General features: G+C 42.8%; 1 protein-coding gene across 2 annotated transcripts in view; it reads right to left on the bottom strand.

Annotated features, from left to right (window-relative positions):
- plxna4 (plexin A4) overlaps positions 1-16,614 on the bottom strand; it is a 205,050-nt gene extending 188,436 nt beyond the window's left edge. The window contains exon 1 of one of the 2 annotated variants that reach the window (XM_047575065.1): positions 16,501-16,614. The gene's annotated coding sequence lies outside the window, so the exon portion shown is untranslated. Of the gene's footprint in view, positions 1-13,544; positions 14,024-16,500 lie in introns of those variants that run through there. The other variant, XM_047575064.1, reaches the window with a different exon arrangement.
- Positions 16,615-17,989: the final 1,375 nt, after the last annotated feature.

Here is a 17,989-nt window from a genome sequence, read left to right as displayed (position 1 = left end):
CTGTGTCTCATTTCCACTCTCCTAGAGTGAGTAAGAGCATTGCAAATATTTTCTAGGCAAAGATCCAACTGAAGAACCCCTCTGGATTTTAGAGAAATAGCTGACATCTGCCCATCCCTTCTTTTTCTCTCTCTCAACCTCTTTCATTTTCTGCCACTCCCTCTCTTTCCCTCTTTCACATCTGAGATTTTCAAATCCTCCTTAGTACCATGGTGTTCAAACGCATTCATTTTTTTTTTTTTTTTTTTCTAAACACAAGCTCAGACTCAGGTCCCTCAGGAGTGTTTTTTTTGTCCAGAAATAATCTGTGCATTGTGTCTTCGGTTGCGATATCAGCCGTGGCATTAGCACTCCAGAAGTCCTTGGTTCTGAAATCAGGTCATTCTAAACACACACACACACACACCGATAAATTCAACACATATTCTTGGCTCGGGCTGGGTCATTGTGCAGTGGGTGCTGATGCAGACTGAGATTGGTGTAGTGTGTTATCATCAGTCCAGATCAAGAGGCTCTAATGTCATTAGAACTGTTGAAGAGCCCAATGGCTTGGCCCGCCTTCAGCGCCTCTTCCTGATTGGGTTACATGGCGTGGTCGACTTCCTGAATGGGAGGCGCGTCTCGGGTTTGACACAGAGCAGCAACCAGAGAGGGGTGAACTTAATGAAGTCCTGGATTTAATTAGGATGACTGAATCCCCCACCCCCCCCCCAAAAAAAAAAAAAAGATTCATAAGATTCATAAATCAGAAAAAGTCAGGTTAAGGAAGTTATGATTAAAGAGCTTTGTGCTTAATGATAGTTTAAACCAATGGTTAGTATAAATACAGATTAAACATTATTGAACAATTTTCACACATTTAGGAAAGTAAATTGAGAAACCATTACTTTCTAAGACGTGTGTTTCCAGAACTGTGAAATTTTAAATGTGGAGATGAGAAGAGGGGCTTGAATATTTCCCTTTAATCTATACTTGATAGGAAGCACACATGGATGACATACGATGCGATGACAAAGAGGAAATCTTCTCAATCACTCGTCAAACTGCCCCCTTGTCATATCCATGTCGTGCCATATCAGCTTGTTTGGAACCAAAAGGAGGTATTTTTCTGTAATTACTATAAATGCAGCCAAGAATCCTTCTTAAAATGGTGTTGCTAGGCGCTGTCTGACAGCTGCTTTCATAGAACAAATTCAAAGCCTCTAGCTCTCTCTCTCTTTTTCCATTTCTCTCTCCCTCTCCGCTGATTCCCTTATTCCCCACGCTAACGAGCAGACAGGAATGCAGGGCCGTGTAGACAAATCAGCTCCCGCTTCCATTGGCTGCAGACTGGCACCACCGTAAGTCCCAATGCGTTCCCAGTCTCCTTCTCCATCCATCCATCCATCCATCCATCCATGCCCCTCTTCTCCTCCTCCTATTATTTTACGAGTGAAATTTCTTCCCTCCCCCTGTCTTAATCTGTCTTTTGCCTCCCTCGTCGTCTCTTCTTCAGTCTGTTCTCCAGTTTCCAGTACCCATTTTTCCTCTTGCCACAGTAATTAATTATGAGTCGTAGTTTGCTTGAAGCTGGGATGATATTTTGTTGCAGTGTGAGAAACGCCGAGGTAAACACACCAGCGTGGTGTGCTCCGTGTGTGAACGCCTGTGTGTTTTGGTGAAAGGGACCGAAATGGATTTGCTGTTACCTCCAAGGCAGCAACTTCACTTGCTGTGCCTCTGCTGCTGCTTAACAATCATTTTGCAAGTGCTTGTGCTTATGTGGGGTTGGGCGGTACGACCAAAGCTCTGACGTATCACTGTGTTTTTCATGCATAATCAGGTGTTTACAATATTTTCTACTGTTTGAGAGAGGAATTAATGCAGTAGCCTGACTAAGGATAGAGTACTTTACTGTGATGATGAGTAAATATTGCAGAATAATCACTAGTAGTGAAACAGGTTTGCATGGACGTGTGTTATCCAGGGACGTATTTACAGCTAAAATTGACAGTAACAACAATTAACATAATGTAAGAAATGCACAAGATATTTAGGATGTAATTAATAAGTACAGGTGCATTTGCACACAAAAACACGCATAAAACAGCCAGTTCAACGTACAAGTCTTTACCAGCAGGCTTCCATACACATGCACAGGCTGAGCTTCTAATGATCAAGTGTCACTGTGTTGCGGTGAGCCTTGACCTACAGCAAAGGTGGCATCCTCAAACGTTTCATATTATCTCCTCCTCCACCTCCGCCGCCTCTTCCCCTTTCCCTGCCTCTCTCACTCAGCAATATCCCAAGCATGTCAGTGCCACCACAGCACGCAATAAATCAGGAATTATATCACTTCATTTTGCACATGGCACACTTAAGGCCTCCAGTCATAATAAACAGCTTATGTAGCGGAAGTTAATGGCATCGGGGAGAGCGAGAGGGCGAATCCTCAGAGAAGATGGTGAGAAGTGGCAAGCAAGCGAAATCTGTTCACATAATAGAGGCAATGTGCTTCACATTTAAAAAAGAAGAAAAAAAAAAAACAAGGTGTAACTAATAACATGATTCCTCTGTTCAGCCACTGAACCGGTCTGAACAGACTGAAAACGCTACACTCCCACACATAATTTCAGGTTTTATTACTAAACATTGATTTTTTTTTTCTGTTCCTGTTAGAACACGTCAAAAAAATGACAGGGGGACGAGTTTTATAGCATAGCACGTAAACAAAGTGACAGCATTCAGTCACACTGGCTCAGATCTTTAGGTCCAGGTTGAGACAAGCCCAAGAGAGAGAGAGAGAGAGAGAGAGACTAGCGGTGCCTTGAGGGAATGACATCCTAAAACACTGCTACAATGGGAAGAAAAAATAAATAAATAATGTATGCCGTCAATATAAATGTAGCCACAATAGCAGGATGGAGACCACAGAAATTTTAAATGGGTCACAGTCTTGCACAACAGATATTTCTGTTGTTTCAAATTAATTAAGTGCAGATGTAGTCACCATTCCACTGACATGGCCTAAAACTTCAGCTGCATTGTCATTTCCTCTGCTCTCACAGATCAAACCACTAGTGGGGAAAAACATGACAAAATAACTGCTTCACTACCTGGTAAAAGCAGGTTTTCAGACTTAGTCGCTGCACAGGATCAGATCTGCCCCAGTTCAGACGTTTCATCGTGACAGTTACTTCTGAATCATTCTTTTATACCTTTCCACCCTTTCTGTCTCTGTCTGTTTCATGTTTCAGAACAGGGTCCGTAGCTGCTGCTTTCCTCGTCTTCCAGCTAAAAGAGACTTAACCTCTAAGATTAAGTTCTTAGACATGAAAGCTAGATAATTTAAAAGGCTTTGTGGTGATTATAAAAAAAAAAGAAGAAGAAAGAACGATAAACCGTTGCTTTAATTTTTCTCGGATCCTTCAATCTTTCAAGTCTTTCTGGAGGTGTGTGAAGATGTGCAACCAGATGTGTATGGGACTGTGCTTTGCTGAGATCAGTACAAAAGGAAAGGAATAAACTACCGGACAAAAATAGTCATATTAATCCATCCTATTGTGTCTCATTCCATCACACACACACACACAAGTGAAACACCGTGCACATCTGTGAGCCTCATCAGTGCAGTGGATGATTTGGTTTGCTCGAAGCGCATGGATTACTGTACTCCCTTATAATCCGCGGAAGAAGACAAGTCTTTAAGACCTCAGCTGCTGGTCTACTACGCACAGCTGGAGCGACGTCAGCTGACTGACCTGTAGCGAACTTGTTATTTCCTTTGTTTCTGTAATTCAAATTTAGCCTCCGTTTATCCACTGAGCCAACAGCAAATCACTGCAATTAGGAAACTTCAGTTCCAAAATAATAATTAAATGTTAATGGGTCTACCATTTTTAATTCATAACTCGTAATAAACAAGGACACCCACAAATTGTGATCCCATTCAAAAATAAAAACAGAGCAAACTAGCGCCCTTAAAATCATCAGTCGAATTAGCTTAAAAATTGTCAACAGCAAATTGAACAATTCATTAGATCCCCATGGTGCTGTTTGTACTGTATAGTAAGTATAAGTCTAGTAGGGACACTGATCCACTGTCATATGTGCATGTGTCTTATTTTTCACGTCCCTTCCACTCTGTCTTGCTCTTAACTGCTTACATTAGAAAGAAAAATATGTCCTTGCTTGTTTCTTCTCTTAGAAAACGTACATGCCATAATTTGTCACCCTGATCATGTCTGTAAATTACCTCAGTATATGTCATGTGGGAAAGATGGAGAATGTGGGACATGCTAGTGAAGACAAAACATCATCTACACCTGCAGAGACTTGCAGCCCAACTGTAATGGTCTCAGAGAAATGAGCGGTTTGACAGGATATGTCAAATCCCGCCTTCCAGCTGCTGAAACATCCCAATTTTAAAACACATTCAGTAAACAGTGCTATATAACAACTGCGCCTATATACAGAGAGACCAAACAGCTGATAAATGAGCAGAAGTGGAGAAGTGGATGAGTAATTTCCCTAAAAAGGTCAAAGTAAAATTGAGAAATCATTACCATAGGAGATGATGATGATTAAATAGTTTGATATTTAAAGATGCTGTGCAAACTAAACATGTTCACACTTGATTTTAATTATTTCTAAACATTCAAAACTACCGTGCACACACATGCAAACCATTCGTCTCCCTTTATACGCCGTTCTTTGACTGTGTAATCAGGAAGGAATGTATTTATCTACGCAACTAAAAGCAACATAGGTAGCGATTCCCAGCAGCTGTCAATAATTTTCAATAATTACTGGGCAGAGGCTCATTTGGTCTTGTTATGAAAATGTTGACAATGTTAATATTTAATTAATGAGTCTATTGATGCACTATTGGAGGCTTTCGTGCTGCAGATGCGTGTACATTAAGATGAATGAACATATATATATGCAAAATATACACAGCCTTTTGCAGAGTTTGTGCAGCCTCTGGGGATATGCAAAGACAAAAAACAGAGCCTATATGTGCACCCAATTATTTCTTCTGCCCTGCTTTCAAATCCTGCTAAACTAATTAACTGAGGTTTTGCTCTTGGACAGATTTAAGCACTACATATATAATAACAATATAAATATTGTTTGTGGTATACATTATCTGAAAACATGATGCAGTGCTCATAATAAAAATGAATGTGTATGGTGTATTTTCCCAAACTATCTAGATTTACACAGCATGTGTAACTGCCATACAACTTGTACTGCATGAGTTTTTCTTTTAAGTGTATATGGACGTGCAGCATGACAAACGCAAAATTCTTTTGGCTTTCTAAACCAACATCTGCCCAGAAACATGGCTTAACTTGTTTCCAACTCATATACTGCACAATGTCCAAATGAATAGACTGCAGTGGAGAAACCTGAGCGGTCTTGTAGAGCTTGCAGCAGACTTGCTGTTATTGGCTGCTGGACTGGGTGAGTGTGCTATAGCAGGGTTAACAAGGAGACAGGGTACATGAAGAGAAAAAAAAAGCTGTCAACAAGTTTAAAATGATGTGAGCACTTGCATTATAAACTTTTCTACTTCATCATTTTTTTTGTTTGTACTATGCACTTTCCTTTGCCAGGAACTGGGTTGTTTGGCTGCCAAAAAGGACAATGGGCCGAGCACAGGTCTTCAGCACAGAGGCAGAACCCGTTTACTAATCCGACAGTCAATATGAATTAATGGTAGGTTATGTCGACACATAGCTACCGGTCTTTAAGCTCCTCTAGGATGATCACTGATAGATATACTTAACCATCACTCAAAGAACAAAACAGACCTGGGGCCCGTTCAAGTACAATTTTAATTTGACGTAAAAAAGCGACATACTTCAGCTTATATTGTGCGCTAGCAATTTAAACAACAAAGTGAGGTAAACTGAATCCGTGTAGGTTTAAACTCCATTACATGGTTTTCCACTGCCCCTCCCTCAAACTTTACTTCTGACTTTAACTCCATCCCTCAAAGCCTGTGGCATAAACATATCAGACAAGCTTTCTAGCCAGCCATCCTTCACAGTGGCATGTGAGAGGATGCAAATTGTTATCCAACATTCCCCCCCACCCCGTCCCCCCTCTCTTCCTCGCTCCCCTCCCCTCCCCTCCCATCCATTCGTTTCTCCAGTGTTTGTCATGGACATTTTTATACTTTGATTTTCTGCAAGCTTTACCTCATCGCATTGCTTTTCCCAGGGACATGAAGAAAAACCTCTTACTCACACCGACTTACACACGCACACGAGCACACGCGCGCCACATAACTATCTGGTTGCCAGATTTGCCGTCGGGCCCAAAACAACCCAATCATAGCTCAGCTGGAAGGACTGCCATGACAATGCAGAACGGATGGACCAAAAGAAAGGGGAGGGATGAAAAACCTTGCGCTTTCTCCACAGCTACGTTTGTAGACTCCGAGAGAGAGGGTGGCCTTTTTGTGAATCAACACAGGGAAAAGTGAGTGGGGAAATTGCTTGATGCCATACAACAAAGTGACTAACCTTTCCTGTTCTAGTCTGTCATCTGGGGATTTTGAGCAGTGCTGATGTCTACAGTATCTCCCAGGGCTCTGTGTGGGAGGCGCCAGAGGGGAGTTGTGTGTTGTGTTGTGACAAGCTTCCTATAAATCTTAACGGACATATAGACCCTGGAAACAATTTGAAAATCAATTAAAGCTTCATTTTAAATAATCTATACTAATTCTGATAGAACTGCATAATTAATAAAGTATGAAATTAATCAACACCTCCAACAAATTGCATCATTGGTTTTAGGAGCTTCTGATTATCTTTAACCCGGTAGATATTTCTCAACCTTTACTGAAGCACTCGTACGCCGATATCGCGCTGAGGAAACCAAAACAAGGTTGTGAAACTGTAACAAAATCAATGGAGAATGTCATGTCAACAAACATCAGTCATCTTCCCCCCACTTCAGATAGAAGTGTTAATAGTGAAGACCAGTTGCTGTTAAATGAAAGGTCAAATGTCCATCACCGTGTCAACCGTTCATGTCTCTTTAGTGCCTCCTGCTATTTTTCAAGGCAAGCACAGCCATGAGGATAATTTCTTTGGAGGGGTTCTCAGTTGACAAACCACGTTGCCATAGGAACGCAGTTAGGTGTGTGGGTGGTAGGTAAGGACGGCGCGTGTCATTATAGTGGAAAGATTTAATAGGACCTCCACACGCTGAGCCAAACAGGAAAGCAGGCTTGAGAAGCAGAACGCAGCAAGTTTTCAGTGTGCGGTGAACGCGATCGTCAGTCCTACCAATCGACACAACAGAAGGGAGGGAGTGAAAAAAAGGGGTGACACGAACCAAATATGCGTCAGACACCTGCAGAATAAGCAGACGGATGATTCACCAGTCAAAACTTTCACGTTCCGGTGCAGTCACCGCTTTTCCCGGCAACTTTAATCACGGCAATCAATACAGGGGTGATAAAAGTCCACGGCTTAACGGAATAACAAATGAAACATGTTTTATTCCGGGAGAGCAACAAATTTCTTCTCAGTCGCTGGCGAGTGTTGGGCCTTGGCTAAGAGTCAATTACTGCATTTGCACAGACACAAACCATTCCAAATCCCATCAGCAAAAGAAAGAATATACTCAAGAAAGGCAAAATCCCAAACTCGAAACCGAGTAGCACAGAGAAAATAACAAAAACCCCCCTGTGTAAGCCTTGTTAAATCTCTCTGTAACATCCCTAACATTATGCTGCTCGACCATGATGTGTCCTGGGGGAGGTGGGAGAGAGGAGAAGGTAGGGCGGGGAGGGTATTACTGTAAAGCAGATCCTCCCTCCACCCCACCGCCTTCTGGCTACACAACGACAGGGGTCCTCCATGAACCCGCTGTTTCACAATTACTGTGGTAACAGTGCATACTGATGCCCCCTGACACCACCGACACCGAGGACAGACAGGAAACGAGAAAACACAGAATGTGTGGGGGTGACGAGACTTGTGAGACATATCATTAGCTTTAAGTCCTCTGGTCGTCCCAACAAAGGATCCCTCCTGCCAGGAAACTGTATTATACTGTGAAAATACAGTCATCAAGTATGGCAATATCATTCACAGTACACTTTACTGTGGCTTTCTATTCCTACAGGGCTCCGTCAATCACAGCAACAATATACCTTTGTAAGTGAAGACTATATTAAATAAGAGCAATCATTTTAGACGGTCATTTTAGAGATAGTCACAGTGTACACTCTCTCTAAAAGAATCTCTGTAATTGCATCTACCAAAACCTTGAGAGTAAGGGTGGCAGTGTTTTCTTATTATTTCTGAAGAAAGGTGGTGCATTGAGTGCTCACAACCCGAAAGACACCGCTGACCTCTTTTAGCACCTATTGCCGCAAGCACTGATCCTCTTTTCAAGCTGAAACAAGTTCAACTTTTTTCCAAAGGAGCAGCGCTCATTAGGGTCAATGCAGAGCTCAAGCAACAGATTAAGTTCAGGGAGAGTTGCAGCAGGATTGGCATGTCAAGAGCAAACATGCTACTGCAAACCTCCCAGGCTTTACGCTGACAACGCTGCAAGCTTTGCTGCTCAAGAGGCTGAGGTCTGTTGTGAAACATTAGAACAGGCACAATTAAAACACAGTTTGTTGCAACAAGCTCACTTGAAAAGATCCGCCAGTGACATTAAAGCAATGAGAAAATACCCAGAGGTTAAAAGGAGGATCTGGAAAAAAAAAAAAAAAAAAAAAAAAAAGCCTGCGGGATGAATTGCGAAAGCATAAAAATACAGACAACATTGTCTGATATGGATTAATCGAACATGTGTGCACGCATGCATGCATACTTAAGCATGCGCGCCCTTGCCTCTTTTGCGACAGGCAGGATGAAAACAGAATTAGGAGCCTAATCCTTGCGTGGACTTGAGGCGCCGGCGAAGGAGCAAATGAGAGAAAGCGGCAGGCAAAAAAAAAAAAAAAAAAAAAAAAAATGCCCTAAGACCGTCTGCAATTTTCTCATCATTTCATGCATCTGAAACAAAACTAATTTACTGCTTGTCATGCTCGACTTGGCACACACCAGCATAAGAGCCAATATGCCACAGCGTGTCATCTGCCGCTGCATCAAAGAGAGCTGTTTATACATCAGACTCACGGCTCCATATGAATCATAGAGACCTGGGAGAAACGCTTAATATGGTCTTATCAAAAGGAGCAGTCTGGCAAACCCACTGATATGTTGGTGCCTCTTCACGTCTCCCAGATTCCCATCTAACACAACAACAACCAGTGTCTCCCTTTCGGTTTATATCCTTCCTCACAGGTCATTCCAATGTCACAACAGTCGGGATTCTTTTACCCACACCACCCCCCAACACACACACACACAAACTCATGCAGATAAAGTTATGTGCAAGGCAGCTTAGAGTGAGGCAGAAAGATATGGGAGGAGAGTGCTGGAGGCAGAAACCGTAAGAGAGAGAAGGACTGAGTAATAAGATGAAAGGAAGCATGAGAGAAGGCTGGAGGGAGAAATAAAAGTGGCGAAACTGTGATATAGTAGCATGTACATGTATTGGGCCCCATTATAAAGGCATGCGACAGCTTAATAGGACTCCGTGGCCGAGATAAAAAGCACAAGTTCTGAGCGTCAGAATACTGTAAGCGTGCACGCATACACGTTTATGCGTTTACATACATCCTCCCCGCGTGCCTCCAGCACATCCTGACTAAACTATTCAGAGAAGAACAAAAGGTTCTCATTATCCTGGACGGCATGACATGTATTGATTTCTCCCCGTGGAATTCACAACAGCAATTGTTTGGAGATCTTCACTTCTCTCTGCTGTCATTGTTGTGGCAGACATCAATATGCAGCTCTGTGCTGCACTACAAAAGGGTTAATTAGTCACTTGTAAACAATTATTCTCTTAATGTAGCATAGACTCCTCCACCCAAATTGGAATTTAGATCAGAAGCGTCAAGCCATTAGTCAGAGATACCATCTTTTTCAGTGTCAACTAAAACACGATTTCACACTGTACAGGAAAATTAAGCTTACTCTAAGGTAAAGATAACAAAAGTAAATGTTAATCCATTGCTCTCCAAACAAACCAAGGAAAAAAGACCCCAGTTTTATATGATCCCTGCAGCCGCTGTTCAAGAATCATGTGTCTCATATGGGAGACAGATTATAGTGGGCAGAACAGTTGGTGACACGGAAATACGATTTCCTCTGTGGTGGTTGGTGGCATGAGAGAGGAGGCAGTCTAATTGGAAACTAGCCTGTGTCTGGTAGTCCTGTCACAGCCCAGAGGGGTATAAGAGTGTGTGAGCGAAAGAGGAAGAGAGACAGAGGGAGAAAGAGAGAATGAGAACAAACAGAGAGCTCCATTCAGGTCCAATTCACAGACCCATCATTCAGTCTGACATGACGATACGTCTCTGCGACTCGAGTATTCGTACACGGCCGGTCACAGATGCATCATTCACACCCACACGCAGACATACAAACACACTTCCGCTGAGTCTTGCCTACGCGGCTACCGAGCATTTATATCACCACGGTGAATCTTCCCATTCATATATCTCCAGTCTCCTTCTTAACACAGCGCAAAGATTTTTCTACTGCTTCTTGTAAGCGCGCCGCCCCAAAATGTAATCAATGTCTTTACTGCCAAAGCTGGAGTGAGAGTTTATCCATTAGCAAGCCATAATATTGACAAGGCCGTGCACCGCGGGTCCAAACACCAGCATTGTAGCCGTAACACTGGCCGACAGACAGGGGGTAGTATGTCAATGTGAGGTGCTTACGGGCCGATAAAGGCTGCTGTTCCAATTCCTATAGGCAGGCCTTGATGGACAGCGCACACGGAGAGAGGGAGGAAGGGAGAATGAGCAGTGCCAAGAGCTCTGAGCGCCTTTAGGAGTTTAGCACGGAGCTGGAATTTGGTTGAAAGGACAAGGATGCAAAACATAAACGAGATAGGATTATCAAAGTGCTCGGGGACACAATTTTTTTTCCCCACTTTAGACCTTGAAGAACATGGGTACACAAGTCAGAATTGTGTTTGGGGAAAAAAAAAGAAAACACGCAGACTGCCAGCCTCAATCACAGAGCTACAGAAAAACATAAGAAGAGGACTAAAGACCTCATCATCAAAGCAAAAAGCATGAAATCCAATATGATACAATTTTCCCATCACAATGAATCAAATGTCCAGTTATTGCATACATTAGAAAAATTCTACAAATGTGCTACTGATCACTGAATATGCGCCGTCCGATCTGAAAACAGATAACGTGACAAAATTAAAACTGTTTTTAGTGAAAGCCTAGTATGTGGGATCAATCCATCCACTGCACCAGCCTGTGAACCACACTGCCCCTCATGGACTTCCCTGCATACAGCCTCGTCCCCTCAGCCACATTCTGTTGAGTATGCACTTCACCAGCTTATATACTAGTGCGGACCACACTCGCAACTAGGAGCGTATAACTGTTGTCTTGTGTGAGATATTTGTGTAACCACAACATAACAAGGTTTTATATTAAGTATCTAACAAGGACTGGAGGGAGGGGGGGGGGCAACACTGAATTGATGCATTGAGTCTAGAGTGCAGGTGGACAGCGGCTCAGTGCGACTGCTGTACTACGAATCTGCACTTTGCATTCGCTGGAGCAGCTGCTTTATGGACACGAGGTGCAAAAGAGGGTGGGAGGAAACGAAGTGAGGAAGGACGGAGAATGTGAGAGACGAGGGGAGGGAGGGGGGAATGTAAAAAGCTGCATTTGGAGTCATAGACGTACACCATACTACACAGCTGAAGATACGGCGTGTTAAAAAAAAAAAAAAAAAAAAATCTGTGCCATTATGCTTCTTGCTTAAATCTCTAGAAATCAGCTCGATCTTCAACAAACGTTGCCATTCAAGTGGAGATGTCACAAATGCCAGGAAATGACCCTGAGCTCCGCTGAGCCAAAGGGTGTGATTAACCTTGTACATCCATAAAGGAGACAAAGGCCAATGTGTCCATAAAGTAAGATACTGCTTACAGAGCCAAATGCATCGTTTTATTACAGTGCTGACTTTCTTAAACTGTATTAAAAAAAAATAAATAAATAAAAAAGCCCATTATCCTGACATGGTGCAACTCTACTGTGATCTATGACTTTAATCAAATGCTTTCCAACTGTCTTAGTCAATAAAAGCCTTCAAGTTTGTTTGGCAGCATGATAGAAAACCCTGTGAGTGAAGCTGAAAACATTTACAGACCATCACAAAAAGTCTTAAACAGATGAACTCAGCACAAAAAAAATCTAAATCTGAAACTCTTGTGCTCTTTAGTGCAACATCTCAGCAAATAAAGCAGAAAATTACTAATTTAAACCTAAATTACACCCATGGTGTGTGTGATCATAAAGGTATATAACTAAAACTCCAAGACTTAAGGTCAAGTCACACTAAACTCATCAGAGACCACATCCTGTCGCAACAGTACAGTGTTTTCTAGGAGTAGACCTTTAGAGATCTCGAAAGTCAAGCCCTTCGTAAGGAAATCCGTCTGAGCCACATCGGTCAAGTTCAGCAGCTCTGAGCCAGACTGTCATATCCCAGCGATCCTGGAAGCGCACGGGGAGAAACGTGTCAGGGTTAATTTTGCATGAGCGTGAGTTTCCCCGACACAGTTGGCACAGCGACTCTTAACGTGCAGCTTGCAGCCACATAATGAATAATAAAAATAGGGTTACACATCAGCAGCGAGGAGATTTTTTTTTTTTTTTTTTTTTTTTGCTGTGAAGCTGCGGGTAGAAAAAGTTCGGTATGCTTGAACAGTTCCAGGCGGCAAAAGGTCAGGATCACGAAATTCGCATGGAAATGCTCCAAAATGACACAGATCAAATAAGTTTTTAAAGTCACCATGCTGCGTTTGTCATGGTAATACGTTCCCACAAATCTCGAAATTCAGTTGCTAAGCAGCATTCTGACAAAACCGTGCGTAATAATATAGTAGATAGTTTTGTCCATCTCCATAATTTAGAGCCGACACACAAACTGAAATCCGAGTTAAACTCCACGGGTCTAAACGCCACTAAGGGGAAACCAACGCGCTGTTTTCATCCTTGCAGACACCGAATTTGACCTGGAAACCCCGACAAACCTTTTAGAGTTTGATGCTGCATGAGGAGCACAGTTTGGGCATGCCGCTCACTCTGTCTCACATGTGATGAAGGGCACGAATGAGATGAAGCGAGCAGCGGAGGGAATCCGGTCAATATCACGTCCCAAGTTCAGAAAAAAAAAATAGCAGGTCATTGTTATTTCCTGCAGTTCTCCGTGGGGCTAGTTAAACGATCCAAATGGGAAGGTTCGGAACAAAAACCCGCCCGATCGCCGGAGTGCGCAGAGCGGGCATGGCGCAGAGAGGACAGGTGCAACACGCCTCTCGTCACCTGGCTGGTGCAGTGGCAACCTCACACCTCAAATCCTGCTAAAATGGCACCAAAGCACATTAAAAGAACAGTCCTGGTTGCGAGGACTAACGCAGTGACAAGCCCCTTTCCTTACCTGTAATCTATGCAGATATCATTCACAGCCGCAGTCGCATCGACACTGCGGATAAGAGGCACGTCCAGAGCAATCCCAACTCCTTTTACTCCCCCCCAAAAAATGCTTAGAATAATGTTATATCCTGATCAGACGTCTTGTCCACTTTAAATCCCCGGTAGAGGTGCAGCTGGAGGGCGATTCCTGCACGGGAAAAGGAAATAGCAGCAGACTTCCAGCAGCATCTCCGATCAGCAGGACTCTACTAAGCCGCTCTGAGTGCGCTGAGACCCGGGAGCCGCGCCTCCCATCTCCCGGCGAGGACACACTTGGTATGCCGTTGGAAAAGCCGCTGCGCCGTATGGGATACCGCAGGAGGCTGTGCTTGTGTGCGTGTAGGTGCGTATATATGTGTGTGTCTGTGTGCGTGTGTGTATAGATGTGACTCAGTGCGGTGCTCCTGCTCAACTGAGGTGCTGAGGGTGCTGCGGCGAAGTGCGAAGGAGAGAGGGAGCGCGAGGGGGGGAGAGAGAGAGAGAGAGAGGGAGAGAAGGAGGGGGAGTGAGGGGAGGACGGAGAGAGAGAGAGAGAGAGAGAGAGAGAGAGAGAGAGAGAGAGAGAGAGAGAGAGAGAGAGAGAGAGAGGCATGCTGCCTAGGAGTTTGCAGCTTCACAGCGGATCGTCAAGCCGGGAGGGACCGACATGGAGCTTCACCCACTGTAAAAGGCGACTGCTTTCCACCCTGCTGCCTGTGCCGTCCGCAGTAACAACTGGGATAGGAGGAGTGGAGGGGTTTGCTTTGGGTCCCTGGCAACTACTTTAAAGAGGTTCCAATGATCTTAAAAAAAGACATTTACATGATCATGATTATGATAGGGCTGTTTAAGTGACAATACTAGGGTAGCTGAGCACTATTAGAGCACTATTTATTTAATTAAAAAAAAAGTTAAATAAGAGTCCCACTATGCGATTTTCTTTTTCTTTTTTCTTTTTTCCCCCAAAATTAAGAACATAATATCTATGGGATTGAACAGAGGTTTAAACAGTGAGGTACGGGTCCTGCAGCCAGGAGAAGGTTTATGTAATGCATTCATCCCGTTGAGAATGGGATTTGGCGATGCCAAAGGGGAATTTACGCAAATGCGCTACAACACCGGGGTGAAATGATCAGATCATCGGATTTGAATACCCAATCGCGGGATCATTTGAAGACATCAGAGATTAGGCAACGCGGCAACATAATTACGACCCTTGCATAGTTGCAGGGGATTACAATCTGCCCCCACCCGCCCCTCTCCCCGCCACCCCCGTTCACTGATGATCTCTTAACATGCCCGAGGAGTGTATCCTTCCCCCCCAATACATTTTAAGCAATTAATATTCTAAAAGCCTAATTATGTAATCATGTCTTTAACGAAATAAGCAGTGTGAGGGTGCAGGGATAATGGCTCATTTCTCACAAATTAGCCTTATCTTCTTATAAAGACAACATCACAATATGGTTATATATATATATATATATATATACACACACACACACACACACACACAACTGAGATTTTTTTTTTTTTTTTTGACTCCTGCTGATTTGTCACATTAGAAATTAAATAAAGAAAAATAAAATGGTGCAAGATGCGTTTCCTCGACAAGGAGCTCAAAGCAGACAGCTAACTAGTGAAGAAGAAAATAATTCCAGTGACCCTGGATGTTTAATCTATGTTCATGTCTATGTAGTGTGCCTCTGGTGGTCTTTGGAGAGGTGCTTCGCCTGCTGCAGCATCCTCTCCCTCCCTCCCCGGTCTCACTAACAGAGGGGTCCTGTGCTTTGAAACACTGCATCAGAGCCCCACCTACAGGCGAAAGAAACTTCACAGCCACTCACCAAATACAAACTGAGTGCTACTGCAGTGCCCTGTGACCAATTATGCTCACTTTAACTTCTAACTATATATAAATATTGTACCAGGGTTGCTATACAAGTCACAATAGGCCTCAAATATACTAAATATAAGGAGCAGCATAATATAATATTTATAGATATACAGCATGTGAGCACAATGAGAACACACGTCACATGACACTGACCAAATGTAAGATCAAAATTAAACATCTGTTACAGCACATCCCTCAGTGTGGCAGCATGCTGAATGACACATACAAAGTCTGTATATATGTATTTACACACACACAAGCAAATACAAGTCTTGTCACACACAAGTCATATCAATACTAGTGATGAAGATGCTTATGAGGATTCACTTCACTTTCTCAAAGCCTGATTTCGTCCTGGTCAAACCTCCTAAGACCTAAACTCTTTTCAAACTTGGCTTCATCTTTTAACAGTTTTGGGGGAGAAAAAACTCCTCATATGTGGACACAGGAATCATTTCATTGTGTAATAGAATAAATTCACGAATGAGTAACAAATATATACAACTATTTACATAGCTGAGAATGGCTGAACAAAAACAGTACACTATTGCAAACAATGAAGTCCCAACGTCCTCAAACGAGTACTTGCTAATTAGCAACATCGAAGTTCGTTATTATGAAACATAAACAAACAAGTTGCAACCGTAAAACTTGATGAGGTTCCACTATTGTCCCAATGAATGGATTGACCACTAGATTTCAGACAAAAGCGACCAGTAGATTTAAATGAAGCAAAACAAACTGCCACAAACTTAAAACGTAATGACGTAGGGTCTCAGGAGGTTAAGGTTATGACGACACGACAAAATCACTGACCAGAGTAAACAGACGAGGTCGTCTGGCTTTAGCCGCCATCATAATATCAGTCAAAGCCGAACTACACGCCAGGAAGAAGAGCCAACGTGTCTTAAAACGCAGTTCAATCCTCTAACATCTACTACGTAACAGAGATAACATTCGTTTTCAACGTATCCCAGCGGCGAAGGCGTCGGAGTTGATAACTGCGCACAAGCACGCTACATACATTAAGAAAAAAATCACTTACCGCTAATATTCTCTTGAACCGCACGCGGAGGAAACAAATTCCGCCGTTCGAGTACATTTTTAACAGCTGTTGTTTTTTAAACTCCAGCTAACGTAAACAAAGTGTGTTTGTGACCGTAAACAAACAGGCAGCGTCCTGAGGCCTACTAATTAACTCCAGCTTGGACTCACGTGACTAAAATCTCGCGCACCTGTGCGAGTTCTTCAAGATTCCAAAGTAAAAGCTTTTTCTAAACACTGATCAGCCACAACATTATGACAGGTGAAGTAAATAACACTGGTCATCTTGTGACAATTCAGCGCCCTACAGAGAAAGTTTTGGAGTTTGTGTGGGTGTTACTTGGATGTGTACCACCCACCTACACCAGACCAGGTACCCCCCCATAGCAATGACCCCACCACCCGACCACAGACGGCCTGTGTCCATTCTCTGATGAGATTTCAGAGTTTTTGGAGGCACAAGGGAGAACTACACATTATTAGACAGGTGGTCATAATGTTAAGCCTGATTGTTGTATATGTGCTATCTCTGGGTACGTGTGGACTTCTTTTAGGATCAATAATAAGCACATGTGGTTTTGAAATGTTTGAAAAGACTGAAAACTTTGTAAAGTGCATATTAGCTTTTAAGGCTGCCTCCTACTTGACAGGACAAAACTTAGCTGTTTAAAAATCAATACAGAAAAAAAAGGCCCTAACATTGCCTTTTGTAAACAAATAAAATCACTAAAACAAGCAAAGAGGGTTTTAAGACCAAGAGTCCATTGTCACCTCAGAGGAAAACTGACACCTTGTAAATTAAGTTACACAATAAATCAACAATAGGTGTGTCTCTGGGTTTGGCGCGCTTTGTCCAAATCTCTTAGAAATTCCATTGATTTGTGTCAGAGCCGCGTTCATTTATTATCCTCCTGCCAGATTTTGAAGTTATCTCTCGGAGTCGCCCGAAGGATGAAATGCGCAGATACCGGCAAACCTCGTTTAATTATTCAATATGAGCACAAAGCTAAATCAACAGTCTGCGGCTCTCGATAATCAGATAGCTTTCAAAGCACAGCAAATCAATAGTGCTGCGATCTACAGTGACAATAGTCATTCCATGAAGGGTCACCATCGCTTGACCTTATGAAATTAATGTTAAGGTCACGGGTCCATGCTCAAACATGCTCAGATCAAATGGTAATGGAATTTTATAATTTATTTCTTTTTTTTATCATAAGGGTTGCATACTATCTGTGTTCTGCATGAGGATGTTTTAATTACAAGGACACACAGGTTTGTCTCAAAAGCTTAAACGCACGATGTCTTTTGTTGGTTGTCTCAGCTTATCATCTGACAATTTAGACGCATGGCAGGCATGACATTGAAGAAAGAGGATATAAATGTCCACTCATTTCTTAGGCTGTGGTAAAGTTTCGTTAAGCGCCAGTGATTTGTGGCTATTTGAAAGATAACACACGGTATTCTTCAGCAGATCTTCATGAGCATTT

The sequence above is a fragment of the Mugil cephalus genome, chromosome 22 (assembly GCF_022458985.1).
Source record: "Mugil cephalus isolate CIBA_MC_2020 chromosome 22, CIBA_Mcephalus_1.1, whole genome shotgun sequence".
NCBI classification, from domain to species: Eukaryota; Metazoa; Chordata; class Actinopteri; order Mugiliformes; family Mugilidae; genus Mugil; species Mugil cephalus.
The sequence above is the reverse complement of the archived record's forward strand: the minus strand, read 5'-3'. Positions and strand labels throughout refer to the sequence as shown.